This window comes from Micropterus salmoides, unplaced genomic scaffold (genome assembly GCF_014851395.1).
Source record: "Micropterus salmoides isolate LMB-PRFRI ecotype aquatic unplaced genomic scaffold, ASM1485139v1 Ms_hic_scaffold_20, whole genome shotgun sequence".
NCBI lineage: Eukaryota > Metazoa > Chordata > Actinopteri > Centrarchiformes > Centrarchidae > Micropterus > Micropterus salmoides.
The window spans coordinates 27,067,533-27,084,985 of record NW_024041151.1 but is presented as its reverse complement, the minus strand read 5'-3'; the positions used below and the strand labels follow the sequence as shown (position 1 = coordinate 27,084,985).

Here is a 17,453-nt window from a genome sequence, read left to right as displayed (position 1 = left end):
TACTCCAACTACTACGTTATGTAACACTGATCACATAGCAGAATCCCGGACAGGATGTTTATGGCATAATGGTAATAATAATTCTAAGTATCCTCAGTATGTAGTGTTTCCTCTAAGATTTTTTTCAGACGGTGCTCCCAATCCACAGTGGTGTCGCTGAAAGATTCTACAGCATTCTGCCGACCTGTCTTCACTTTGGTGTCAAATTAAAAGCAAAAATTTGCAGAGTTGTGTAATTAGGACCTCATGACATTTCGTAAAAATTTGAAGCAGCGGTGGCGATAATTTTGCAGTAGCGGAAACCCTGGTATCATGGCAGAGGCTGCAAAGAGACTGAAGAAGACACTGGAGGAAGTGAGGAAGAGAACAAGACAGTGATGAGCAAGCAACAAGTAAATATAGGACAGGATTTCTTTCTGTTGGACTATTAATGACGCATTAATTGGCTTGCTGTGTCTTGTGTTGTTGTGCTTGCTTGATGTTTGCCTGTGTTGGCAAAGTTGCTGTGTAGCTTTGTTGGCTAATGGCAGAGGCAAAGAGAAGAGGACGTTGACGGAGGCAGCCAAGAGATTGGCCAAGCAAGAGGCTCCTGGACGTCAGTAAGAGCTTTGTGACATAAAAGGCTGCGAGACAGATGCCGAGCTGGCATTCGGTCTATGCACACACTAGGACTAATAAGTAATATTGTTATGTCTTGTGTTGTTGCACTTGCCTGATGTTTGTATGTGTTAGCAAAGTTGTCGCCTTGCAAGTTTTTGATCATAATGTAATCATAACAAATGCACGTGTACAGCTGTCTTTATTTAAACAGCAGTGAATTATACGGTAGGGGCACCAAATTACATGATTTCTTTCATCCATGTCTTAATCCTCCATTTTACATGTGAAGCGCCTCAGAATTGGTTTTTAACTCACTCATTCTACACCTAACCTGCATTTTTTGTTACATTTGTTGAAATTCTTTTTTACATCCCAACAGCAATCAATAAATCAAATCCTCTGATAACAATTATGAAAAAAATCCAGTATCTGTGGCAGGCCTGAAGGAAATGATTGGTTGGTCTTTCTGCACGCACTCTGCCTGTGCACTCATTGCTCATGAAAATGAGTTTGGGCGGAGTGGCTTTGGAGGGAGGCTTGAAGGTATTTTGGTTACTTTCTTTTTAGGTGTAGATATGTCACCTCCTATAGGTGAAACAAAGGAACAGCTGCTCTTGCACCCCTTGCAGGCAATGAGTTTTACAGCCACATTTTTTCTTAACTCTTTCAGCTGTTACCTGAAACAAAATATTAACTGACAAAGACCTCTTGAAGCCCAGTGAATTAGGACTTTATGTCAGGTACAAAGGCGGAGTTATCACAAAATTGTTAGAGAACCACAAAACTTTGTATCGAGGTGGACAAAATGGATGGATGGGTAAATCAGGTGTGTGACTTAAGGAGAACACTGTCACAATTGTGCAAGCAGACCTAAAAGCAGATACCACATATTGAGTTAGTGCAGTTCAGTGATTTTATTAACACAGAAAGATACAAAATCTTTCAGGATCAAATCCAGGAAAAGCTGTCCAAATAGGACAACAAATCCAACAGGGAGCAGGAAAGAATCAAAAATGCAAGGAATGGGCAAAGTCCAGTTCAAAAAAGTTCAAAAGGATATCTCAAAAAATACCAGGAGAAATTAATTAGAGTAGCTGATTAGGGAATGAGATAAGAAGGTAGGCAGGGAAGGCCAGGCAACTGCAGAGCAGATAAGGGAAGTGGGAACATGAGTGAAGATGGGTCAGGCAGTTGGCGATGAATGGGCCCGAGGAAACGGAACGGCTAGAGAGGAAGGACAGGGCGACAAGACAGCTACTGTTTCTACCAACAGTCAATGTTGGTTTCTTTTAGGCATGACCAATCTTTAACCAAGTTATTTTCCTTAACATAAACCAAAATGTTTTTCTTTTAACCATGACAACCAATATTCTTAAAATCAACCAAGTATGTTTACAAATTCAATCTAATCTTTTCCATCGTAACCAAGTTCTATCTGTGCCTAAACCTAACAAAACCTTAACCACAGAGGTGACAGAAAATTATAAAAATAAATGTGAAAATCATGATGCTGTCCTGTTAATCAGGGTGTCAGATCAAGAAACACTTGTATGAGTTCTTTTTGAAGGGAATAACAAACAATTTTTTTTGCCTGTATGTGTGAAGCGGTTGTAATCTCACATACAAAAACACTCGCCAGATTTTTCTGTATGCTTATTCCTATGTGAAGAATCTGGGTCAGGTTTTCCCAAAATCCATTGGCTGTTACATGCATGTGCGCTCCCGAACCTCTCGCCTGCTGCATCGGAAATATACAGACAGCAACAACAACATGGAGTCCACTAAGATCATAAAAAGACCGGCTCCCAGCAGAAAGTCCACGTAAGGATAAAAACCAAGAACACAATTTTATGTGCTGGAGCCCTTCAGGCCAAACAAGAATCTGTTAGGATTTTGATGTCCTGTTTCAGTCTTGCTTTGGCCTTTTGATGTTGTGATTTTGGTTTTCTGGTTTGGGGTCTGTGATCTGTGTCCTGTACTACGAAGCGAGGTAACTGGCTCATCCAGGTAACTTCACGAGTGACTTCGTTGGGTGTAACTTCCCGATTAACCTGTTCTACGAAAGGTGGCAATTTATGCTGCATTTCTAAACTGCTCCGAGTTGGTTATGTTCTTGGTTAACACGAGGTTGCCCTGTATACGTGGACCACACACCACATCAGTACTGTGTTAATGATGAGAAGTAGGCTATTAGTACATACCACTTGATAAAATATTTTTAGATTTCATCCTGACTTGTTCCACTGTGGTTGCAGCTGAAATGAAGTTATTTTTAACATAACAGCATTACGTTCAAACAGCGAGCCCTGCAGCCTCTCTGACTTTAGGGTGGAGATTTGAATTAATTAACGGGACAGTTTCTTAGATGTGGCCCATCTGTAGGCTATAACTAAATTATCCTAAGTGTTTTCACATATTTAGATTGACTAATTTACATGTCCGAAAAATACGGAGCCAGGGTGGGGGTTAATAAAACCGAGAAAACAAATCCTAGATGAAAGTGTCAAATTTACAAGGACAAAAACCGGAAATTCCCTGAAATTAAAGTCACAAAAAATCTAAATCACTCCATGGCAACATTTCTAAGGTGTGAAAATATAGTGATTGTGGGCAGAACTCACCTATTTCCACACTGCTAAATGTGATTGTGAAGCAGTTGTACCTTTACATCTTAATCATATACACATAATAGAGAAATTAGCCTACAATAAGAACACTGTGAAGATAATTACAAATGTACTCAATGCGATGCCAACAAGCCTCCCTGGCTTTGTCGGCCAGTCCTTAAACTCCTGATATCCTGATCCCGACACAACGTGCGTTCGTCTGGGGAAAATACAAAGCATGCGGCGTTACAAAAACACTCTTCCTGCACGGCCGCACACACCCTTTTTATGCGAACGCGCATCAACTTCCAATTAAGTTAACACCGACTCAACTAACCAACATCTTATTCACCTTCGTAGTACCCTTTAACATCAATGTAGGCAGTCAAGAGTTTGTCAACCCTGAGTTTGCCTGATAAACCCGAGTTACCTCTGAGCCTTGCTCCTCCCTCTACCTACCTACTTCCACTTCATTTGCGCGTGCATGCGGAGGGTCCACCACATTGAGTGCCATCCGACACCAACAAGGGCGGACTGGTAGTGGGTTGTTAAACCCTCCATTGCTTGTTGAAGGTGTGTAACACCGTTTGCTGCACGATGGGGGACCTTTCTTTCAATTGCGAGTTCCGTGTTACTTTGATGATTAACATGTAGGATGTTTAAATTCTGAAACTACACTAACATTTCACATCACCATTCACAACGCAGCCCAAATGTTGTATTTTGTTTAATAAAAAAATGCTCGTCTGATAGACAATACAACTGTTGTTTTTACTGAATCGTATTCATCTCATACGAAAATCTTCAGCCAAAACATAATAGCGTACATTAGACGATCACGTAACAAGCAACAAAGGCATTAAAGAAAAATAGTTAAGTCTTTATACATTTTAACTGATTTAAATGTATTATAGCAGTGAGTGCAGCGGTAACATCAGTTCATATTTATGCAGGGGAGAGGGTAGTTCGTCCAAAGGTTGGCTGCTGTATTCATACACTACGCAGGTTAGGGAGCTTGATTTGGTTTTGAGGGTGAATCCAACCAGAGTTCACTCTGTGATGGAGTGGAAGTGGCGAGGATCTAGTTCCTGAGAGGCCCTCTGAGTAGGTTGAACTCTCTTCGTAGTATAGACCACAGACCACAGGCCCCTGGGGTCTCATTTATAAACGGTGTGTACGTACAAAACAGGGCTGGAAACGTGTGGACGCCACTTCCCAAGCAATCTATAAAAAACACACTTGACGGGAAATTGTGCAAGTAATTGTGACTGATTAACTAATTGTGAATTGTGTGTGTAAGTAAGCTCTGAACCATGCATACGCACATAAAAAGGAGAAACGCGACTCACATGGCAGAAGGATGAAACGGTTTGAAATGAATAGGCTGCTATTGTGTAAAATAAATTGAAATATTGTCTCTAAGCATTGTAGGCTTAAAGCCTTTCTGAATAAACAAACGCCCGTTAGATTGACTTTCCCTGAAGTGTGCAAAACCACCCCCACAATTTAAGATAATTTACAGCACACACAAAGATCCAGATTTAGGATCATAAACACAAACAGAGATTCTGTTTCTGCAAAAGAACGCCTCAAATATGTTGTACAGTGTAATCGGGAATATATTAATACTTGCATGCAGTGCAATTTATTCACATAAATAAGGTGAACAGGAGGACAAATATATACATTTAAATTGATGCCGTTTTCAATGCTCATTAGAGCAAATACGGGAGCATTGTTTCATATATTGTTATCCCATGTTCGTTTCCTTATCGAGCCAAACGCTGTGCGCAGTGTGTGGATGTGATGCGCTGCTTGTAAAAACACAGTATGGGAAAATAACACAATTTTATTTTCATTTACAACCAGTCACAGGCTTTTTCTTTAGAATAATAATAATCTTCATTTGTAGAGCACTTTTCAAAAACAAGTTACAAAGTTCTTTAAGTGTAAAGACAATAATACCCAAAAGACAATAATACAAAAACAATACAAGATAAAAGCAAGAAAACATTGAAAAGACTAAAATACATGTTTAAGATAAATATAAAATTCGTAAAATAGAATAAAATAAAGTCAAATAAGATCGGGAAAGGCTCTCCTTTAAAAGTATGTTTTAAGAAGGGACTTAAAAGAGTTCACTGACTCAGCCAACCTGATTTCCTCGGGCAGGCTGTTCCAGAGCCTCGGGGCCCTGACAGCAAACGCTCTGTCCCCTTTAGTTTTCAGTCGAGACTCTGGAACAGACAACAGACCTCTGCCCAAGGATCTCAAGGTACATGCTGGTGTGTATGGGACTAAAAGTTCAGAAATATAACAAGGCGAGAGGCCATGAAGAGCTTTAAAAGTGATCAATAGAATTTTAAAGTCAATTCTAAAACATACTGGGAGCCAGTGTAGTGAAGCTAAAATAGGAGTAATGTGGTCATATTTCTTTGTTCTGGTTAAAAGCCACGATGCAGTTCGGGGGGCTTGGGATCTCGTCACTGCTTTTTGTGGATGATGTGGTCCTGATGGCATCATCGGTCCGTGACCTTCAGCTCTCACTGGATCGGTTCGTAGCCGAGTGCAAAGCAGTGTGGGGAGCGAGGGGAGACTGGAGCAGGAGATTGGCCAGAGAATCGGAGCAGCGAGGGCAGTAATGCACTCGCTTTACCGCACCGTTGTGGCGAAAAGAGAGCTGAGCCGTAAGACAAAGCTCTCGATCTACCGGTCAATTTTTGCTCCTACCCTCACCTATGGTCATGAAGGCTGGGTCATGACCGAAAGAACGAGATCGCGGGTACAAGCGGCCGAAATGGGTTTCCTCAGGCTAAGGGTGAGAAGCCCGACCATCCGTGAGGAGCTCAGAGTAGAGCCGCTGCTCCTTTGCGTTGAAACAAGCCAGTTGAGGTGGTTTGGGCATCTGGTAAGGATGCCTCCCGGACGCCTCCCTAGGAAAGTTTTCCAGGCACACCCAAAATGGTTTCGGTGTCCTTAAAAGTTAACATAGAATTTTTGATATATTTCTAAGTTGATAAAAACATGATTGAACAAGTTTTGTGGTGTGCTGCTCGAAATTTAAATTACTATCAAACCAAACACCAAGGTTCTTTGCCACAGGCTTAATGTGATTTACTAGGGAACCAGCAGATGGCAGTATTTGTTTTGCCATCTGCTGAGACCCGATGACCAGGATTTCTTTTTTGTCTGAGTTCAGCTGGAGGAAATTATTTGACATCCATTTTTTAACTTCATAAAGGCAGTTGTTAAGTGAACTCAGCATTCCAGGGTCTGTGGATCTGACGGGCAAGTATATTTGTGTGTCATCAGCATAAATATTAAAAGAACCAACTCCTGAGGCACACCATATTTAACTGGACAGAATGAAGAGACATAGCTGTTTACAGACACGCAAAACTTCCTATTTGACAGGTAGGATGAAAACCATTCTAGGGCAGTACCAGAGATTTCCACCCAGTGCCTCAGTCTGTCTAACATGATGTTGTGATCAATGGTGTCAAAAGCAGCGCTAAGGTCCACGAGTACCAGGACTGAGCACATGCCTTTATCAGCAGACATTAAAAGGTCATTGGTGACTTTAAGTAGGGCAGTCTCAGTGCTGTGGTACTTCCTGAAACCAGATTGAAACTTTTCAAATATTTTGTTATTATCCAGTACAGTGAGCAGCTGTTTGGACACAATTCTTTCTAGAATCTTTGCAATAAAAGGCAGTTTTGAAATTGGTCTAAAATTATGTGGGAGGGAGGGATCTAAACCAGGTTTCTTTAAAAGTGGGTTCATGCAAGCCGTTTTAAAATAATCAGGGACACAAACAGTAGATAGGGAGCTGTTGAAAACAGACATCAAATGGGGCCCAACAGAATCTATTACTTTCAGTAAAAACTTTGTAGGTATTATATCAAGTGGGCTGGAGGACACTCTCATTTGTGATACTGTTTTTAAAAGCTCAGACAAGTTGATGGGATAAAACTGGTTAAAACTCTCTTGTTGCTGGTGAGGAACCTCTGAGTAAGAGGCCGTGGGGGTAATAGAGGCTCCCACTTCCAGCTGAGGCACAAGGAGGGGTTGGGTTTACCAGCTGATCCACAGTCTTAAACAGAAACCTGGGATTGTGTTTAATGAGTTCAGAAAAATAGTGTGTTCTTGCATCCTTAACCATGTAATTGTAGTTAATTAATAAATCCTTCAGACTGAGGTAATGGACTTGGAGACTTTTTTTGGAGAGATTTTTTCCATCTGCGCTCTGCTTTCCTGCATTCCCTTTTGAGGCTGCGAATGCTGTCATTTATCCAGGGTTGCTTACTAGCTTTAGACGTAGGCCTAACCTTTAGAGGAGCAGTAATATTTAGTGACGACAAGCAGATATGATTGAAGTGATCGACCAGATTGTTGGTGTTGGAATCAGACAGGTGTTGGCTTTGGCTCTGAAAGAATGTGCAAAACTTTGAAACACTTTGTTCATTAAAGATGCGAGAACACACGGAGCATGGTGAGGCGGCATGAGTAACAGGAGAATCAGAGCTAAAAACAATACATTTGTGGTCAGATATGGTCATGTCCACTAATTCCACAGAGGAGACGCTGACACCCAGGGTAAAAACCAAGTCCAGTGTATGACCACGGTTATGTGTTTGCCCTTTGACATGTTGTTTGAAGTTAAAAGAAGTGGCCATATTTTCAACATTGTTGGGGTCATCAACATGAATATTAAAATCGCCACAAAGAACAATTCTGTCATAATTTAAAACCAGAGTAGATAAAAATTCAGGAAGTTCTGATAAAAAACCTCCAGGCGGTTTTGGGGGGGCGATGAATTATAACAAATATAATAGATTGCAGCCCTTCAACTTTAAGAGTGAGAACTTCAAAGGAGTTAAATTCATCAAAGCGTACTTGATGACATTTAAAATTTTTCCTATACACGCTCACTAGCCCACCACCACGACCACTGACCCTCGGTTGACTAAAACAATCATTTTGAGGCGGACACAGTTCAGCTAGCTGGCTATAGTCATTCATTTGCAGCCAGGATTCAGTTAAAAACATAAAATCTAGATTTGCAGACAAGATAAAATCATTTAAGATAAAAGTCTTACTTGATAGAGATCTCACATTGAAGAGAGCCATTTTAAATGTGTTTGTTCTGGGTGCTGGAGTTGGTGCAGTTGTCCTAATCCTTAAGAGATTACTATTATTTCTGTGTGGGATGTGCACATTTCGGTTTACTGGGCTATACGTTATGATGACAGGAATAGAAGTCTTTGGAACAGTGCTGGGAGCAGACAGCTTTACAAGTGAGTGGAGTGTTTGTGTAGCCTAAATAAATGTTTAAACACAGGTGGAATGAATTTGGTTTACTCTCTTGTCAAATGGGGGAAACCAAATTAGTACCTGGGTCATCCCGTCTGTGTCCCCCTCTGGTCAGTGACATCATTGCTCAAGAGGGATGCCCCTTCCTGCAGATCGGTTAGAAAGGGGTGGAGCTCCGGTGCCCCCTTTCCTCCGGTGCACAAGCGTTGCATGAAAGTGCGTTTTTTACCCACCAAAGAACATGCTTCAGCTTCACCAAAAGGAATTCCATTTTGTAGCTTTTCTGTCAGATATTGCCTCATTTTCTTCATGCAGTCAGTACATATTAATATTAATGAGGGGCGTTTCACTGACATGGAGCTCCATCCCATGCGCCACATTTCAAGTTGATTGTGATCTATAAAGGAAACTTGCTTGTGTGAACGCACGGTTTTATAAGTCTGAATATTTTTTGGCGTACGCCATTTTTGGCTTTTGGGCGCACAAACACTTTTAGAAAGGTTGCTACGCACAGTTTTATAAATGAACCCTGGTAGGCGTGTTCTTCAGCTTCCCTGGGTTCACTCACCTGACAGTAATCACCACTCTCACACCTGTTCCTCATCACTCCAATCACCTCAGCCTACTTAAGACCAGACCAGCATTCCAGTGCTTCTTGTGTTGTTCATGGTATGGCGATGCACCAGCCATGATGAGGGTGGTGTGGCCTTCCTTGGATGGCAAGTGGGTTCAGACCTCTGTGTCCACTTTGTCATGGTTATTATGTGTCTTAATCTTGAGACTTGAAAGCACATTTTAAGTTTCTACTGCATATTTAATACAAATGTTGTGCATTTTAAATGAAACCTTTTTCTGTGTCTAAACAATCATTACTCCGTCGTTTACTCCTCATTTACTTTACAACCCCTGAAGCTCTTCTCCATCTTTTATCCCAGCAGAGGATTGAACCGCTAACTGCCGAGGAGAACCCCCCTTCCCCATGGCCTTCACTTCAGATTAGTTTGCTTGTGTGTTATTTTCCATTACTTGTACTACTCACCTTTTACTCATCCACACATCTTTTACACTAATAACGCCTAAAATCCCCAAATTCCTTTAAGAGTTGTTCTACTTAGTATAATAAATACCCTTTTCATCAGTGTGTGGACTCATTTGCTGCAAGTCCTGAGCCGGGTTTGCAACACTAAATACTGCCTGCCAATTCTTTCTGATGTTTATGAAATTCACAGAAAGGGTAAGGCCAAAATGCCCTGACACTGAAGGTGTCTGGCCTCAATGTTTCTTTGAGGCAGCAGGTTAAACTTTGGGCCCCAAACCTAATCCACCCACCATGACACATCCCAGGATAACTGGGAACCTCAGACAAACTGAGCATCTCTCTGTGGAATCAGCTGTAGGATAAGCAACACTGGAAAGTTCTTCATGCCAATTATATTTTCCTGAGCACTTGGGACACGGACAATACACTTTCTAGGCAAGGTGTTGCCTCCTTGCTGCTGGCACTCACCATGTCATGATTTCGACTGTAAGAAGCAACAAGGAACACCGCCACTTATAAAGGACACACATCCTCAGCAGTGGTTCGAGAAGAGCTCGGGGCAAAACGAGCAGATCAAAATGTGGAAACGCTTCACGAATTTGCGTGTCATCCTTTCGCAGGGGCCATGCTAATCGTCTCTGTATCTGTATCCAATGTATCGTATGTGCTGCCTGAGCAAGCACGGAAGCCCTATCTTGCTGCCTAACTTTTAATCCCCTACTTGCGCAAATGACCCTTTTGCAGCAGTGCAGGCTGAGGCACCTGAATCCATTCTTCTCTGTTCCAATTGTTCCAATTTCTGGCTGGTGATTGACAGTCAACAGCGATGCCCCGCCTCTCCGCATTTCGCTCCAATCACTGTACAAGATTTTTCCTGCTGTTCCCTGGCTACGGAGCCCACTAGATTGTCATTTCATGCGAGGTTACATTCATCAGAATCATTTTTAGTGGCCAGGTGTGTGTATACATCCAAGGAATTTGACAGAATAAGCTTAATAGACCTTTGTCATGAATATCAAACATTTTATCAGAGCAGATTCATTAAATTATTACAGATATTCTGACATCTCTTTATATTTGAAATTAACATTAGCTTGATGGGAACGAATCTGACCCAAATATTTCCGGTATGTTGCAGTAAAATGTGGTTTACATAGTTTTGTCAACTACCTCCGGAGTAAGGCGCCGGCTCCCGGCATGCAGATGGAGAACGCCATCCGCTAGGTCAGGTACAGGGACAGAGAGCTGCTACTGAATCTCAATCACCAACACCACAGCTGCCCTGCCCCAGCAGCAGCAACACAGCCTCTATCGCGGCCGCAAGCCAGTGAGTGAATTCACATCAGCTGATGTGAATTCTAAGAAAAATACCATTAATAGTCTTGTAATCAGACTTTTAATGCTGCAGACTTGTTATCACTCTTTATATGATCAGCACTTTCAGATGAAGCTTGTACATGAGCTGCTGTCAACAGGATATGTGTGTGGGGGTCTTGGCTGAATGCTGGTGTGATCCGGTTCAGACCAACTTGTAGTCAAAAAATACTCTAAAATGAGATACAGATGGAAACTTCAGGTCAGTTGGTCATCAGGTATAAGTATACATACAAGGAATTCAACAGAATAAGCATAATGTTCATATCACGTGAAGTGGAGAGGGCCCACCACACTGGGAAACCTGGAGGAGACAGATCGAGGCCTATCGGGGTGAAATTTCTGACGTACAAGGACAAATCAACCATACCACAACGCACCAAGGTGATGAAGGGATCCAACATTTACATAAACGAGGATTTCACAGACACAGAAGGAAAAGGAAGGAACTAATGCCGGAGCTGAGGGCGGTGAGAGATAGGGGGGACATCGCCTATCTACGTCAGGACACGTGATTATACATCCACGGTCCAGCACACCAAGCATCCAAGAAACATGTGATCACAGGTATGCTGAATATCTAGTCATCCAATTATGCCATTACACTCAACTCATACACAAAATGGAACAAATCAGCCACTACAAATTGACGATAATAATCAAGAGCTAAAAACCTTCCCTATACACAGATCATTACCCATTAGATATAGAAAATGACATTGGTCCTGAAAATAACTTTTTTCTTAACAATGGTAACAACTGATACTACTACACAGATGAATAGTTTTACATCTCTTTTAAGACTGAAAAAACAAATATCTATAATCCATTTTAACAGTTGAAGTCTGTATGCCAATTTTCACAATATTAAACACAATCTAAAACAATTCAAAATGCCCTTTAGCCTCATTGCAATTTCAGAAACGTGGATGAACAATGAAAGAGGCAGAGATTTTGAGATGGAAGGATATGAATTGTATGGTATTAACAGACAGAACAAGAATTGGGGTGGCGTAGCATTGTATGTGGACAAAAATCTTGATCACAAGGTGGTGGAAAAGATATCAACAGTGGTGGATGATTTACTAGAATGTGTTACAAAAGAAATATGTATGGTTCTTATCCTGCTTGACCTATCAGCTGCCTTTGACACAGTCAACCACAGGATCCTGCTATCCGCTCTCTCAGCAATGGGCATCTCAAGTAAAGCACTCCTGTGATTCAAATCCTACCTCTTGGGGCGTTCCTACAATGTTTTGTGGCAAGGACAATTCTCCTCCAACAAGGCTCAGTGCTTGGGCCCCTTCTCTTCTCAATTTACACCACCTCACTGGGAACGAGCATTCGCTCGCACGGCTTCTCTTACCACTGCTACGCAGACGACACGCAACTCTACCTATCCTTCCCGCCAGACGATCCCACTGTCTCGGCGCGGATCACGGACTATCAGACATATCTGCATGGATGAAGGCTTGCCACCTTCAACTAAACCTCTCTAAAACTGAACTCTTGGTCATTCCAGCCAAGCAATCTATCCACCATAACATCAAACTACAAATTGACTCCGCAACCACCACTCCAACCAAGGTGGTGAGAAACTTGGGTGTCATGATTGATGACCAGCTGTCCTTTTCAGACCATGTTGCTACTGTCTCTCGGTCATGCCGCTTTTCACTATACAACATAAGGAAAATCAGGCCCTACCTCACTCAGTACGCCACCCAGCTTCTGGTACAGGCCATGGTTATCTCTCGCATCGACTATTGCAACCCTCCTAGCAGGTGAAACCCTTACAAATGGTTCAGAACACAGCAGCGCGTCTGGTTTTTCATCAGCCCAAAAGGACTCATGTCACTCCATTACTCAGTGACCTCCACTGGCTCCCCGTGGCCTCCAGAATCAAATTCAAGTCACTAATGCTTGTGTGGCAGGTTGAGGGTTTTTCTCTCTCCCACCACTATATGGCACTGCGCTGGTGCCTTGACAACTGGATGCCACTGCCATGGCCTATAAGTACAGGTGGTGATGCACCTGTTTCAGTCTCTTTCTTACCTGGACTGGGCATTTTGGCTGTTGGTGACGGTGATCCGGCATTGTGGTGTGCTGATGCGAGTGCTGTTACAGCTGTTATGGCCTGCAGTGCAACAGTTTAGTCGGTGGTTAATACCCCTAAACCTGCAGAGTCACCAGGCGGCGTCCTGTATGCACGCGACATTGCTTTCGGTCCGTGTGGTAAGTGTGCTGTCTGCTTGCATGCTGATGGAACTGTCTGCTGTGTGCGAGTAGTGCATCGCGGTTAAACACAATGCTCCCTTGATTGTTTTAGAGTGAATCGTTGCTGTGCGGGCTGTCTCGATCTGGCCTGTGGCTGATTATGTGTGTGCGCTGTGGAACCGTGGGGGTATGTATGCATGTCTCGTATTGTATTCCATTTGATTGAATATATACCATGAAAATATAATATAAATGGTGCTAAATCTTCCCTTCCCTTCCCTTCAGTGATCTGCTGCACTGCTGCCTCGGCGGGGGGTTTGAACGGCGGCTTGGTCTGTCTTTCTATATTCTTCTATAGAATATTTATCAAACATAAAACTACAGAGGCTGAAAATAAATATAAAAAATATAAAAACAAGTTAACCAGTATTATGAGAAAGTGTAAGAAAGAATACTACAGTAACCAGAGGATAATAAAAATAATATTGAATATGGTATATGGAATATTCTAAACAGCATTATAAGAAATGGCAATAGACAAACTGATTATCCCCAGCACTTTATTGATAATAAAAAATGTATTAATAATATGGAAGATGTGGTCTATAACTTATAAGGACCAAACAGACATTTGAAGATAGATTTGACAATTTGATAGAAAGAAGCTCTTCTTCAATGATTCTTGAAGCTGTAGAGGAAAAGGAAATAATACATATCGTTAATAATTGCAAACATAAATCATCAACTGATTATAATGATATAAAAAGGTAATTCATGGGATATCCAAACCACTCACTCACATTTTCAATTTATCTTTCAGAATGGGTCAATTTCTTACGAAAATGAAAATAGCAAAAGTCATAATACTGTACAAAACTGGAGATAAACACCAATTCACTAATTGTTAGGTCTGTCTCGTTACTACCATAATTTTCAAAGATTTTGGAAAAACTTTTTAATAACAAATTGGACTCATTCTTAGAAAAATACAACTTAATTACGGACAATCAATAAGGTTACAGAACAAAGAGATCAACAGCACTGGCTCTAACAGAAATAACTGAAGAAATCACAAATGCCATAGATAATTAAAAAAATATGCTGTCAGAGTATTTGTTGATTTAAAAAAAGCCTTTGACACAATAAATCAGTTTTATTAAAGAAACTGGAACAGCTTGGAATCAGGGTAGTTGTGTTGAACTGAATAAGCAGTTATTTAAAAAACAGGAAGCAATTTGTAAAAATGGGACTGCACACATCTGAATGCATGGAGATTACTTGTGATGTCCTTCAGGGGTCAGTCTTGGGACCAAAACTGTTTATCCTATATATCAACGATATTTGTAATGTATCTGAAAAGCTAAAAGTTGTACTATTTGCAGATGACACAAAAATGTTATGATTTACAGCAGATTCTGGACACAATCACTTCTGAGCTCAGAAAAATAAAACAAATTCTTGACATACACAAGTTATCATTAATTCTAAGCAAACTACATTCATGGTATTTGGAAACTGGAAACCAATCAAGCAAAGATACGGTTAGAGGGTGTCAACATAGAAAGAGCACATGATACAAAATTCTTGGGAGTGGTGATAAACAACAAAATGAGCTGGAAAAACCTCTGTCATGGTGAAAGTAAAGCACATGCTAGATTACAAATCACTCCATACTCTCTACTGTTCATTGATGTTACCTTATTTAAATTACTGCACAGAAGTTTGGGGAAACACATTCCAAAGTACAATACAATCATTGATAGTACTGCAGAAAAGAGCAATATGTAAAATCTATAATGTTGGTATTTTTACAGTCTAAAGCTTTAAAATTCACTGACCTGGCTGAATTTCAAACAGCAATACTGATGTACAAAGCAAGAAATAAGATTTTACCAATGTGCAGAAAATATTCTCGGAAAGAGACGAGACGTACAATTTAAGAGGGGCATCAAAGACTCCCAGCTTTAGAACCACAAGAAGTTTCAGTATAGCAATATATGGTGTCAAAGTATGAAACAAAATAAAAGATGAGGTCAAAGAGTGCCCAAATATATTTCAATTAGATAGATAGATACAAAGAAACTATTCTCAAGAAATACAGAGACAAAGAAGGGTGTTAATAACAGGGTTTATAGTTTGTTTTTGTTTTTTGTTTTTCTCTCAGGGATCCAGATGTAGGTGGGGAGTGTGAATATATTGAGTGCACGAATTGATTGGATAATTTCGTACTGTGCACATTAAATGTTGCTAATTATTAGTTAATTATTTACAGATTAAAAGGGGTAGGAGTTTTACTTCTTCCTGTTTTTTGTTGTTGTTTTTTTTGTGTGTTATTTTGTATGCTTATTTTCAATCATATAAATGTAATTGACAGTCCAGCAGAGTTGAAGACCAATATTTTATTGGTATCATTCAGTTTGGGAAAAACTGCCTGGTAGATTTTAGACACACAATTATGATTTACTGGTTAATGGCATGTGAATTAAAAAGTGAATTCTTGATCAGTCAACTAACGAACCCACATGCTGTTCAACAAGCTTATGTTTATTTCAAATATAAAGAGATGTCAGAACATCTGTAATAATTTAATGAAGCTGCTCTGATAAAATGTTTAATGTTCATGACAAATAGATTTATTGAGATTATTCTGTCAAATTCCTTGGATGTCTACACACACCTGGCCACTAAAAGTGATTCTGATCAATGTAACGTCGTATGAAATGACGATCTAGTGGGCTGTGTGATCTCGGAAATGTGGAGAGGCGGGGCATCGCTGTTGACTGTCAATCACCGGGCAGAAATTGGAACAATTGGAACAGAGAAGAACGAATTTCAGGTGCCTCAGCCTGCACTGCTGCAAAAGGGTCGTTTGCGCAAGTAGGGGATTAAAAGTTAGGCAGCGAGGTAGGACTTCTGTGCTTGCTCCGGCAGCACATATGATACATTGGATTCGATACAGAGACGATTAGCATGGCCCCTGCGAAAGGATGACACGCAAATTCGTGAAGCGTTTCCACATTTTGATCTGCTCGTTTTGCCCCGAGCTCTTCTCGAACAACTGCTGAGGATGTGTGTCCTTCATAAGTGGCGGTGTTCCTTGTTGCTTCTTACAGTCAAAATCATGACGTGGTGAGTGCTCACCAAAGTCCTCGCATATATAATTGGCATGAAGAACTTTCCAGTGTTGCTTATCCTACAGCTGATTTCACAGAGAGATGCTCAGTTTGTCTGAGAGGTTCCCAGTTATCCTGGGATGTGTCATGGTGGGTGGATTAGGTTTGGGGCCCAAAGTTTAACCTGCTGCCTCAAAGACAAATTGAGACCAGACACCTTCAGTGTCAGGGAATTTAGGCCTTACTCTTTCTGTGAATTTCATAAACATCAGAAAGAACTGGCAGGCAGTATTTAGTGTTGCAAACCCGGCTCAGGACTTAAAGCAAATGAGTCCACACACTGATGAAAAGGGTATTTATTAAACTAAGTAGAACAACTCTTAAAGGAATTTGGGGATTTTAGGCATTAGTAGTGTAAAAGGTGTGTGGATGAGTGAAAGGTGGGTAGTACAAGTAACAGAAAAAAAACACACAAGCAAACTAATCTGAAGTGAACACTGTCACAGAAATTATATTCCCGGTGAGGGGTTGAGCAAATATTTGAGTTAAAACAAACTGTCTTTTAAGAATTTCTTAACAAAAGAGAATAAACAGAGAAGTACTACAACATAAATCAACTGGACCAGAAATTCTGTCTCCTATGACAGTCAGTAACATCTGGCCCAGAGCAAAAGAATGCATAATCATTTACACAGTCTAGGTTTCTATGTTTTGGGGAACAGAGGATCTCTGTTCCCCCCTCTCATCCTTGAATGAATATTCCAGGAGAGGAGAGGAACAACAAGAGGGGGAAAACACCAAAACAATCTCACAGCTCTGACATAAACCCTATTAAATTATAAAGTATAGAAGAAGGAAAGATTAAGAATAAAAGACACAATACATATATATCTATAAGACATAACAATAATAGTTATAATAAAAGTGAAAAGATCATACATAAGAGATAACATGTAAGAGGACACAATTTTCTACCATAACAAACGCCATGGGGAAGGGGGGCTCTCCTTGGTGGTCAGTGGTTCAATCCTTGGCTGGGACAAAGATGCAGACGACCTTCAGGGGTTGTCAAACAGATACAGAATAATAATAATAATAATAATCCTTATTTGTAGAGCACTTTTCAAAAACAAGTTACAAAGTGCTTTAACAAGTGTAAAGAATAATACAATAAAAAGATAAGAGCATGAAAAT

General features: G+C 40.7%; 2 non-coding genes across 2 annotated transcripts; one reads left to right on the top strand and one right to left on the bottom strand.

Moving 5' to 3' along the window:
* Positions 1-10,133: 10,133 nt before the first annotated feature.
* On the bottom strand, positions 10,134-10,241 carry LOC119915169. The gene has a single exon (XR_005446908.1). It is a non-coding gene; the product is annotated as a U6 spliceosomal RNA (small nuclear RNA).
* A 5,820-nt stretch (positions 10,242-16,061) lies between these two features.
* On the top strand, positions 16,062-16,168 carry LOC119915166. The gene has a single exon (XR_005446905.1). It is a non-coding gene; the product is annotated as a U6 spliceosomal RNA (small nuclear RNA).
* The last annotated feature ends 1,285 nt before the right edge of the window (positions 16,169-17,453 follow it).